Raw genomic sequence first — 13632 nt, forward strand, 5'->3', positions numbered from 1 at the left:
TACTTTCATTTGTGTAATGTATTGAAATAAATTCTCTTTCCTATTTATCTCCTAAGAAAGTATATTGAGCATTAGAAATATGGCAATCATAAATACGATTAAGGCTATTGTAAACCTGACTAAAAAGACTATCATATAGAGCCATGAGACCACTTTTCCCAACAAAAATACATGGTTTTTCATCAAGTTCCACCTGTGGTTTCTGGAGATCTACAAAACTGTTCAATATTGTAGACATCAATGTCAATATAATAGAGTATTATCAAGTCATGGATAACATTGATGCCAACACAACCACATTACATATGAATATGAGCATTATACAAGAAAGCAAAGAATATTGAACAAGGTAAGAAGAAGAGTTACTACACTATTGAACATGTAAGAAGAGTTACTGCACTATTGATCAAAACACTGTTTCAACCAAGTAAATACACTTTGATATAGTATCACTCTCTCTTGATAAATTATCTAATCTTATTTGAATAAAAGAACCAAGATTTGGTTTTAAATTCTATGCACTATCTTTTTGAGGTGATTGTAGAGCATTTGTAGGACATGTTGAACATCTAGTAGAAACATGCTACATTGCTCATAGAGATCAAAAAAATACTCAAGCCCATTCTTTTTTCCTCTTGCAAGTTCGCCTAGTTCAATTACAATAAAAGGGTGTTTTCTTTGCCTTTCTTTGCCATCTTCTCCAAACTATTTTGAGTCCCTTCTCCTCTACTTTTTGCAAGATTTGAGCTATTGATCAATGCAATAGTTTTCATTATCAAGTAGTATCATTAGCCCACTCACTATAGTACTCAAATGACTACTATTTTGGAGCAGCAACACATGATCATTGCCTATGTTCAAGTTCAATGGATAGTTATTCTGTGAAAGAATCATAGTGTTATCTCTATTAGGTTCTTCCATTGATAGACCTATATCAACAACCCAACTAAGTTATCATCATATGATCTAATAGACCCTTATAATCCATATACAATCCTTCTCCTCACCAAATACTAGAAAGAACCAATAAATCAAAGAATACATTTCATATAGAAATGATGAATCTTAGAAGCTATTGAATTTTGCCCCCTTTGCCACTAATCATTGTTCATGTCACATATGTATCAAATTTAATTACTATTAGATTTCCACAATCTATACTAGATAATTATTTTCTCTTCTTGAATAGACTCTGAGATAGTTTTTAGTATCAATGCTGATCATAGTACATGATTCTTTATCATAATGACTTTGTTCATGATGTACAAGACATATTGAAGTATGATTCAAGACTTCAATGCTAAAAACTATTGCAAAACCAATCCTAGAAGAGAAAATTACCATATTTGACACTACTAGAGAAGATAAGTTTTATAACCCATTCAAGAGTTGAAGCATAAAAACAATTTCATCTTTACAAATGATGCAACAATGGTACTTAGAATAGGATGAACAATAAAATAGTTCTCAGTTCTCATTTTAATGGAAGAGGGATTACAAGAAACTATTTCTACACAAAGGTATATACAATGCTACAAGTATTTACTATTTTCATTGCTTTAGAGGCTACCTACTAATATGATCTAAATTATGTGACTTTATGAGGAGAATATCTAGAGGAAAACATGAGGAAAATGTGGACACTGGAGTATGAAATAATGTTCTTAGAAGAACAAACTATCGCTATCATGTGCAATTGTATAATTGATGAATTTCTCAAGAACATATATATCCCCCAAAGGAAAACAAGCACAAAAAATAGTAAGAAAGCATCTATATGTGCACACAAAAATCAAGTATAATGATAACTCTTCTATTCAAACATATGTAGCAATGTATAGGCATAAATTACATTCCTAAGATAGTGTGTCTAAGTCATTCTCATCACTACTGTATTTTTTTCCATCCATGATAGTAACAAGTTCTATATGCTTCTTCCTCTCCGCTTCATCAAGTCTTCTCCTTTCTACCCTTATTGTAGATTTAATGCCATATTTATCTCCATCAAGAAGATCAAAGTTATATATTTCAGCCATGATCCTAACAACATCATCCATCTCTTGCTCAGCTAGATTGACCAACATCTTGGCATTGAAGCCCATCTCAACCATCTTGCTCAAAGTTATGCATCTCAATCAATCAACTTGTCCCAAGGACTCAATGATAACCTATTGTTAGTCAATCTCTGCTAGAACTGAGAGATGACAAAAAACTATAAATGTAATTTCTTCTAATAATAGAGGGGTTAGAAAATTTTGGTGTAAAATGTTCTTTAGTTGTAGAGGAAAGAATAGAAGTATTTGATACCATTTATTTATTGTTCTATACACATGTTGGTCATTGTATTTCTTACTGGTTAGATTAGAAATTAGAAGACAAATAGAGCTTTGTTTCTCTTTTCAATTTAATGAGCTGACAAAGTAATTAGAGAATTACTAAAGTTAGAAGGATTATTTATGTTGTGACTTCATATCATTTCATCCTACATTTATTCATACTACAAGTTTTCTTAACTGCATACTCAATTACGGGGATTCATAAGATGTGTGAATTTTTAGAGTTGATCTCATTTTAAGACCAACCCATTGCTTGAGTTATTCCTACCTAGGTCTAACTTGGCTTACCTCTTCCATTATTTGGTCAAGAACACACCATATTAGGATTAGAAAAAACAAAAAATCTTTGAAAATCACCTACAAGGGAGCTATACCTATAATTTAGAGGGAAACTAGTTATCAAGTAACATTTTCCCAACTGTTGTATTCCGTTATTCTTGAAACTTTTGGGAATCTTGAGAGTTATAAAAGAAAGAACAATATGTTTACCAACATGATGGTAATATGTTTGGTAGGCTTCGAAGTAGCTTAGTTATAGAGTTTGGTAATAAGAATGTATTAACACATCCTCCTTGCATCAACCCACTCCTAAGAAATTCAAGCAATAGGAGTAAAGATTAGCGATTTTAAGGAAAGCCTTGTCACAGAAGAATCCTATAGTGTGCATGGAATATGTGACCTTCAAAAAAATAAAAGGAACATCATCAATGTCCAAGGATGTAAGTATGATGTGCAATAGGATTGTGCCCTCTAGAGGATTAGTGATAAGAGATATTGACATCAAATTAGTCATGACTTCCAACACAAAGTCACAATGCATTAATCCTTTTCACATGGCTTCCATAGATGTCTATCATATTTTGCAAATTGGATTTGGGAGCTCAAACTACTTATCATACAATAGATGTATATTTTACCCAAGGGATTGTTCCTAGCTATACTAGGCATAACTGTGAAGATTTCTAAAATCTTCAAAACAAATTGCACACAAAATCAGCATTAAATGTATGTCTATAAAAATTTTATAGAGTAGTTTTTAATCGATATATTCTCCAAAGGCTCTAGTATTCCTTTCTATTTTTAAAGTTGGGTGCATAGACCAATGTGTTTGTGGAAATTGTAGCCATTATTAAATGACTAGGTAAAATTACATTTTCTAACTAAGTAATAGTTGATAATGATTGTGAGTCTTAACTTCAACATCTCTTGAATCCTTAAATAGTTACACATAATAGTTCTCATTAGTTTAGCAATATGCTTGACATCTACTTGTTTTCTAGATATCTCTCCTTTTGTTTAAATCTTATGATGGAAAGATTCTTTTACTATTTTAGGACAATGTCGTAGACCACATTTTGTAATCGATCTTGTTCAAACTTCTATGATTTCTTCATTTTCTAAATTTTCCTTGTCAGAATTGATACCAGAAGACACCTTAAATTTAATGGATCTAATGGTGTTTCTCACTTCAATGAGAAAATGGAGATTGAGTTTTAGTTGTTTCATAGATTAACTATTCAAATTTTAGATGTTACAAATTGAAGATACTCAAACAATAGTAGTTTGTGGGTTCATGGATTTGCAGACCTAAAACAAATTCACAAGTCTTTCTATGGATATAACTTCCATATCCAATTCATAATCCATCATAAAGCACCTTTTCCTTAATCTAGTTGTGCCATCCCCTATTTGATTTGTTAACACAAAGACATAAATTGTGGGAGACAAATTGTATCAAAAAATAACTTTACTATTATTTTAATCTTTTTCATATACATGTCAAATATCTACTCACTACTACTTACTACCCAACCAAAAAAGATATAGGGACTTGAAGACTAGTTTTAAAAGGCGAGTAAAATAGGGGGAAGTTGACTTCTAGAATATGTTGCTCTATTTTAAACTTATAAGGAATCTTAAATAAAATATTTCATTTTTAGAACAAGGAAATGAATCAAGAACCTGGAATATAGTGACTATAGGCTAGTGAAGAAGTGATCAACAAATAAGTCTAGAGTTAGTAGACCCCCACCTTGTCCATCTTCTTGCAAACATAAGGTTACATATATTAGTCATTATTCCTATAAGATGTGTCATTGAACAAATAAAAATAGAAAATATTGCAAATGCATTTTTCATAGAACAAATTCACAAAATAAAAAAATATTATTTTCAAGTACCTCAATCTTCAACAGAGATGTTGTGGGTGCATATCTATTAACTACATGTCCATCTTTATCAACCAAAAACTTAGTGAAGTTTCATTTTATGTATCACCAAAAAATCCACCTTTGATTGATTTCAAGAACTTCTAAATAGGGGCTGCATTACTACCATTGACCTCAAGCTACATCATCAAAGTGCAATAAAAACACAGAAGATAAAATGTAATAGCTTTGTTTACTAGTGAAATGAAACTTGAAAAAAAATCAATTATTTTACAATAACATTGTCCCTAAAATATCTAGTAAAGATATCTAATAAGAAATCAAAATATAGCTAATATTCTAACCTTGCCAAAAATAGGAAACTCTGCTATAAAGAGAGTACATGCCACCTCTACAATCTCCATGTTATCACATTGTTCCTGTACACAATTTTTTTCTTGTACTACATTTTTTTAAATATTCAGTTTAAGGATGCATAAGTTTAGTTCTATCTTCCATTATTCTATAGCAATATATAGATCACTGTAGTTTCAAAGAAATACATGGATCAGTATCTAGAGTAGGTTTCAACTTCCATTATTCTATAGTCATCTAGATTTATTTAATATTTTTTATTTCTACTTTAGTTTGATGTCTAGAAATATTTGATTATTTTCCTTTCTAATTCTTGTTCCACTTTGCATGATTATTATTAAGTCTGTATAAAATTTGAAAAGATCTTTAAGAAAAGACAATAGATTGAATAAGATTTTGAACATTTATGTTGATCAATGTGATCTAACTACTAGATGGCTTGTAGTGATTCATCATATAGGTCTCATTATTAACAAGATATCATTACTCATTATTTTGATAGGAAATACAATATAGTATTAGAGGGTAGTGTCATTTTGTTTGCATGTTTTTATTATGTGAAATTAGGGAAGATATAAGGTTTCCTTTATTTTATTATTTTATTGCCATTTTTTAATCCACAACATAGCCCTGTTCTATACCTTAGATTTGACCAAGAATCAACAAGTTTTCCTAGAATGACTTTATGAGTGGTGAATAGGTAATTTCCAAGACAAATAAACATTTACATTGAAAATGTGGGAGGGCAAATGCTAGAGGCCATTCTCAACCACATCAATATGAATGCCAAGATTTCCTTGTGTTGAACGATTTCTGAATATAACCAAGTAAGAAAAATTCATTTCTCAGATCTCTGGAGTTGTTCTAGTCTATGGAGAGTACTAATGGGGTTGACTTAAACATCACATACTTAAGAATGGTCATACTTATACCATGTACGAAAATCAATGTAGGATTGGAAGGAATGTTATGGAGTGAGAAATCTATTTAACTTGTTAGGGAAATGTGGGAAAATGCAAGGCTCTCTTGTACTTTGGTATCTTTATCATATGGAGGAATTTTTTGTGGAGGTGAGAGGATATATGAAACAAGGTAAACTCAAATTTAGAGAAGATGTGACAAAGGGAATTTAAAACTTCTTGGAAGCATTCAATTCTCTTTTCACTAGGGGAAATACAGGAAAAGCTCTTGTTCACCTCACACCCGATTCATAAGCACACAGTATTTTATTTTACTAATATGGAAATGTGATAAGAACATTATGAAAAGCCTCTATCACACTGAAAATTCCCATGCTAAAAAATATTATTCTCTAGTAGATTCTAGTTATGGAGAACGCAACTTCTTGTGTGTTGTATAAGTTTATAGAATTATGTAATGATTTATGTGTTTTTATAAATATAGATATTTTATATTAGTTTATTTAAAAAATTAAGGAAAGGTACTTTTCTCTATTTTCGGAAGCTAAGAACCTGAGGAAGAACAATTTGTAGTAGAGGAACAACCAAAACATCAACATGGACACATTCTTTGCTATGAACCAAAATGACATGTATTTCCATGAACTGGTCAAGTGCACTAGAAACCAAGCTAGCATCAAATACAAATAAATACATTTTTCCATACAAAATGCTAATTTTTTCAACAAGAAATTATCATTCTCATTATTAAGAATGAATTTAGAAAATTTTACAAAACTGTCAATAGAAACATAACCATATTCAAGTCTATGACAATTAATTAAATGATGATGATCTTGCATTTTTTTTTGGTGAAACCAAATAAGCCACTGTATATATATATATATATATATATATATATATATATATATATATATATATATATATATAATAAAATGGATTCAAAAGCTCAACCATGAAAGAATCAGTAAGAAAACTCAGAATATTTGTTGAATACAAAAGATTAGAAACATCGATATTTACAAAATACCATATCGATGGAATATAGGTTTCTTGATTACAAGTTGGATCTGATACTTCCTCCAAAACCAAAATCGAACAACAATGGAGAAATTATCAAAATTTCAAAAAAATAACAAGCTAAAAGGACCTAAATCTTACTCCTCCATTGCTGCATATTTAGATTTATCAGATGGGGCTGAAGCAATTGCATTATGGGTTTCACATCCCTAGCCAGATTCAGATAAGGACTAAGAAGAAGGTTCCCAACTTGACTTGTGAGTTGCACCCCAAGAGAATGGAGATACCAGAGCATCTTGAGCAGAAAGAAGCTAGTTTGAGCAGGGAAGATCACTAGAGGGACAACCCCTCAACACATCCAAAGCCAAATGTAGATCCTATGAGTTAGAAATGTGAACATCCTGCAATTCCTCAAACCAATGTTGAGAGGAAGAGGTGAGTTAGAAATGTGAACATCCTGCAATTCCTCAAACCAATGTTGAGAGGAAGAGGTTAGTTGAGATGGAATCCAAATAGTGGGTGAAGGCAAGAAAACATTATTTGGAAGCTCCAATAGGTCCAAGATAGCATGCCTTATACACTTAACCAACTCAACTAGTTGGAAGCCCAATGCCCTCATAGTAACTTACAAAGTATTATTCATGAAATGATGCGTTTGTTTTTTAAATTATTTTTGAAGGGCCTCGTAAGTTTTTGTAAAATCATGCTTCTGCATGAGTTGGGACCGCAAGAATAGACCACCCACCAGATCATTACCCACCCACAAGTTGTAATGTTGCATTGAGAGCTTCAATTTATGATCTCCCCAAAATTTATGAAGAACTACCTTAGCAACAAGTATCTCCATATGTTCAACCATTGTTCTTTCTCTAGGACAGTTTGTGGCATCCTCACCCAGGACTTAGGCCACAACTGGTGCATTCCTTCTAACCTTCTGGACTTTTTTTGTCAATTGCATGGATTGTTCAATGGGACTGTCTTGCAGGACATTAGCTCTTGGAGCTTGCCCCATTTTTGTTGGAGCATATGGAAGGAGAGAAATAATCAGATTTTTAGAGATAGGGAGGAACCAACTTTAGTTGTTGGGAGGAAGATTTTCAGTAACATAAAGGAAAAATTTTCTATGAGGAAGGGGGGAGAATTTGAGACAGGAGGCAGGAAAAAGGAGAAGGTAAAAGAAAGATAGAGGAAAAGATAGGAAGCCAAGTGGCTTCTCCCCCCTAAAGGCTAGCACAAAGCCAACTTCAATGAAGCCTTCAAGGGCAACCTTGGCTCCTCGGGTAGTAGAGGTGTGATAAGGAATGAAAATGGAAATAGTATTGCAGCTTTTTCTCTCTTGTTGGGATTCCAAACCAATCATTTTGCAGAAGTGAATGCTGTGTGCAATGTTGTAAAATTGGCTTTTGAAATTGGTGTTACCAATTTATGACTCAAAGGGGACTTGAATAAAATTATAAAGTGCATCATAGGCAACTCACATCCATCATGGACAATTGCAAATCTAATTGATGAGACACGTGAGACCCTCACCAAATTTAATAGAATCCATGTCACTCATATCTTTCGGGAAGCAAACCCGGTTGCCAACAGGTTTGCGAACATTGGGGTTGGCGTAGAACAAAAAATGACCTGGCATCCTAGAATTTGTTTGCTAGCAGACATTAAAAGTTTGATCACTTGAAAAAGATCCAAGGAAGTACGAAGAAAATCAAGCTATAATTATGATTATGAAGGTTTTAAGAAATAAGGGTACTTTTCAAAATGGAAGCATGGGAAATCATAATTGTAGTGATTCATTATTGATTAATTGACATGCTTTGTGGGTTGTTTTTTACACTCACTTCTAGAGCAATAGCAGGGCTATTTTTCTCTATTTATTGCTTACTCTAAGAGGTCCCTTTCGGTCATAGAGTGAGGAGCACATGAGTAAAGAGGGTGTGCAGTGTGCAGAAATGGTAGGCAAAAGGTGCAGAAAGAAGCCGGTGGGAGATTTTGAGAAATGGAGAAGTAGGGAGAAAGTGTGGGAAAAGCTAGAAGAGGGTAGGGTTAGCAATTATATCATGAAGCTGCATGGATTCAATCAAGAGGTGACCAAAAGTATGGTGGGGTCCTAGAAGGATGGCAGGGTGAAGGTGAACGGGGTCTACTTTTGGATAACGGAGGAGGTGATTGTGACTGTCACCAAAATCCCTATCGAGGGTTTTAAATTCTTCAGGGATAAGAAGCTCTCGACCAATGCAGTTAGGGACTTTGTGGAGAGTGAGAAGGAACTAAAGGTGCTGAGAAAGATTGACACCTACTATGTCCCCAACTCCGTGAAGAAGTGGTGGAGGTTTGTTCTAAGAGTTGTTATCGAGTACATCACGTTGGACCCTAGGTTTGATAGAGCTCGTACCCACCACTTTGGTATATTGAATCATTTTTGGAATAATGTTAATATTTCCTTTCCATATTACTATTAACCTCTATGAGCAAGGCGGTGGATAGCTTCAAAAAGAAGCCGACTACAAATTTGGCTCTGCACGAGGGGTTGCTGCTACTTACCCATGAGCACTTCAAGGCTTAGACTATAAGCATTGCTCCCCCTCAGGTAGAGAATGTGGAGTCTAGTAGTTCTAGTTACTCCTTTGATTTGGAAGATATATAGAGCCTCAGTTCTGAGGAAGGATGGATCTCTTCTTTAGGGAAATTAGCGACCCACCAAGCTAAAAAATTGCCCTCCCCTATAACCCCTAGTAGAAAAAGCCCTAGGGATCATGGGTAGAAGCCTCTTAAGAAGGATGAGGAGGGAGACAATAATGATGATGAGGAGCTAGAGTCTAAGGAGGTGGTTAAGGAGACGTAGGAGGAAATTAAGGATGAAAGTGGAAGGAAGAAACACAAGAGGGAGAATTTGGAGGAAGTGTGCTCTTAGTTTGAGGAGGTGTTAGTGCTGCCCCTATCTCCTGTCCACCTCCAAGCCCAACCTAAGGAGCAGAAAGAGGAGAATGTAGGGAATGTGAAAGGGGAAGTGTAGGTCAATGATAGGACTAAAGCTTGGAAAAACTTTAATATCAGGACTTTGAAGATGGGCATCTTCAGGGAGGCCATGAATCCCCAAATCCTCATGGAAAATCAAGATGAACTACGGCTAGAAGAACTCATTGACCCAATGATAGTGGCTATTTTGGATAGAACCAAGGAGATAGGGATGAACCTCTTGAATAATGCTCATAATAATATGATTGATAATTTTAGATCAATCAAATGGATTTTCCATGAGCTGGAGGAGGTCAAAGAATAGGTGAGACATATTGAGGCAACAAGGAATGGGATGGATGCTAATAGGAGGATGGATTCAGCTAACAGGCTTAGTCTGATAGAAAGAAGGATACACAACCTGGAGAACTACAATCACAACCTTGCGAATTAGATGTTCTCTTTGTTAAGCTCCATTAACAACAACATCATCTCTCTTATGGGCTAGATCAAAGATAGAGAAATGTAGGATGATGAGGAAGGAAAAGACAGGGAAGAAGCTAGAATGGAGGATGACTCTGCAAAGGATAACACCAATCCTGATCAAGACTAGGGGGACCAAAGGGCACAATAGCTAGAAGTGGAGGAGAATCAACTAGCCTTCAAGGCTGCTCAGGTTATGCAAGAGCTAGAGCAAAAGAACGAGGAATAAATCTCACCTATTCTTTTTTTTTCTATGTCTTTTGGATTTTGTTTTGGCTTTAGGTTGTGGTAATACTTGTCTTTTTTCCTGGTCATTTATTAGAACTTTACTTTTTGGCTGGGCTTTTTGCTTATTATTAGCCTATGAACTTATACTTTTTTGGCTGGACTTTCATGCTTATTATCAGCCTTATATGTTTTAACTATTGGGTTTCAGGATCCTTGTAAAACCTGTTTATCTAATCAAAAACAAGTATCTCCAAAAGAGAGATAGACTATAATAAATCCATTGAATTTGTTAGAAAGATCAACACCATGTTGGATGAAAATAGGAAATGCCTAGAGGAAGGGGAGAAAATATCATCCCTAATAACATGCTTGATCACCTGCTAAATAGAAGGTAAATGAACATAGAACTGAAATCCACATTAGAATCAACAACATGCAAAGGGAGAACACTTTCATCCACATTTGGTTGGAGCCATATCCAATAGTTTTTTGGTAGAATTGATCTATGGAACTAAGAGAAAGAGTCACACTTAACACATGCCTCCATGTTAAAGAACAATTCCAAGCCACCAACAATGAAATGGGATGAAACCAAAGGCTTAATAGAAATAAATGAGATGTGTGACCAAGGAAAACTATAACTCTTGTGTGAAATAAATTTGATTAGAAACCAACACACTCGAGGGATATGAAGGAAATATATCCATGTGAAATGAAACAATAGTAGATGACAAAGTGACCAAAGTCCAATTAAGTAAACCATATGTCCATCCAAGGCACATAAAGTATGATTATGGTGACTGTATTACAAGAAATTGACAGTTATATCTAGAAAGCCCGATTGTGAGAGAAGAAGAGTCATCATGACACAAGAGCCCGATAAAAAGTAATCAAGACAAGAATTTAACAATATTTGAAGTAATCAATAATTGCAACTCCTTGTATTGATCAAGGAATGAGGACTACTAAAGAGTGGAGATCATGATGCCCTCACATCCTAGATTTTAAATGAAATCAACAACTTGATTTCCCTCCCGTAGAGTATGCAAAATACATATATCTTGATACTAATCTAACAAATTTCAAATCTGAAAGAGGATATACTTAAGTTTCAAAGAGAATGTATGACTTTTAATGCAAGAATTAATGATTACTTGGGAGTCACCTTCAATGTCTAGACATTGAAAATTACCTTTTTTGGCAAGAACTATACTAGTAAAAAGGCTTAAGCTTATGAAAGATTGTTAATACCCTTTAGTAAGGGGTAGTTGTAAATGATAATATTTTCCCATTACACTCACAAATACATGCCCCTAACCCTGATTTACCTAGATTTCATCTAGAGGCACCATCAAAATTGATCTTCACATACCTTGAATTAGGAGGATACTAGTATACATCAGAATGGTCTGCTTTAGGTTATGATTTACTGGTTAATCCCGCACCCATAAGAATAAATTTTTTTTTCCATTCATGCAAAATTTTGGCATCCCAATGAGTAATAATAGGATTGATATTGTATTTGCTAATACTTGCATTTGTTACTTCCACAATTGGCTTTTCAATACCTTCAAGCACCTTATCAATAGTAGAAAAGTCTTTTATGAATATCCTCTTATTTCTTTCCCACCAAATAGCCCATATGACTAATGCTCCTAGGGAGCACTTCCATAACCCTACAAACAAGGCATGAAGATGGATGATTGACCATGCTTGGAAGATATCCTAGATATTATTTTGAAGAGGGGTAAATAAGCTTAATTTTCTTAGAACAAAGGTCCAACATTGATAGGAAAAAAGACACCTCATGAAGAGGTGATCACTTGTTTCAAGTTCATCATTACTTAACACACATTTGAAAGTTGAAGCAATATTTAGTCTTACAAATCTATCACTTGTAAGGATCCTATGCATAGAAAGCCATGCAAAACAACACACTTTTGAAAGAACTACATTGTTCTAGGAAAACAAGTATGCTCTAGAAGGAATCTTTTATGAAGAAATCCTTTGAATGAGCTTATACACCTCTTTAATAGAATAGTTACCATCCTTGGCAGGTGCCCACAAAAATTTTTCTTAAGAATTTAATAAGAAGGAATGTTTTAATCTAAAATGGTATGAAAATACTCCCAATATTGATTAGGAAAAGGAAGAAGGTCTGAATCCTTCTAGAAGACTTTCCTAGAAAAGAGGTAGACTATTAAAATATAGTAATGAACTTGTATTCCCCAAATAGATCAAAAAATTAACAAAGATCTTTTGTATTGGGCAGAGTGATCAAGGGAGGTTGACCATTCCAAGAATCTCTCCAAAAGCTAACTTTGTCTCCACTATTCACTTCCCAAGTAACATACTTAAGCAAAATGTCTCTTAAGGAAACCAAAAAATCCCAAACCATAGAACCATTTAGAGGATCAGACATTGAGAATATTCTTGATGGATCATTATTATCCAAATACTTTCTTGCATTATTTGGCACCAAGTAGTGTGAGACTTGGTATACATTTGCCAAGCTAATTTACTGCCAAATGCAACATTCCTATTTGATAAATCATGAATGCTTGCACCCCCAACAACATGAGTATGTGTCATTTCCTAAAGAGAAATAAGAGGAATTTTATTATCATCTAAAAAAGGAAGCCTCTAATTGATTTTTGAATTTGTAAGATGACTGAGGTTGGAGCTTTAAGGATAAGAAAATAGTAATTTAGAATAGTTGCAAGTACTGATTTAATTAGAAGAATTCTACCTGATAAATAGAGCCATCTAACTTTCCATGCAGCAACTCTATTTTTAATTCTATCAATGACAGAAATCAAATAACTCATCTTATTTGATCCCATGAAAAAAGGAATTCCAAGGAAATTAAAAGGTAGAAAGTCCTAAAAAAATCCCAAAATCTACACAATTCTATTAGAAAAAATTTTGTTGGTGTTGAAGAGATCTTTTAAAAAAAAATTGAGGGTTACTTTCTGCCTAGAGACATTAGACTATAATTGCAAAACATGCTTAATCTACCTAGCCTCTAAAACATGAGAGCTACCAAACAAAAGTGTATCATCAAAAAATAATGAGTGGGTAATAGATAAAGAAGTACCACAAATGTGCACACCCTTCCATTTTCCAAGTGAGTTATGAAGCTTAATGGTCTATCTGAAAGCTTTA

At 33.9% G+C, this 13632-nt stretch overlaps 1 pseudogene; it reads right to left on the reverse strand.

Annotated features, from left to right (window-relative positions):
- Nucleotides 1–507: 507 nt before the first annotated feature.
- Nucleotides 508–13059, reverse strand: LOC149543451 (floricaula/leafy-like protein pseudogene; annotated as a pseudogene).
- Nucleotides 13060–13632: the final 573 nt, after the last annotated feature.

This window comes from Cupressus sempervirens, chromosome 8 (genome assembly GCF_028749045.1).
Source record: "Cupressus sempervirens isolate cs-2001-9-10 chromosome 8, ASM2874904v1, whole genome shotgun sequence".
Classification (NCBI taxonomy): domain Eukaryota; kingdom Viridiplantae; phylum Streptophyta; class Pinopsida; order Cupressales; family Cupressaceae; genus Cupressus; species Cupressus sempervirens.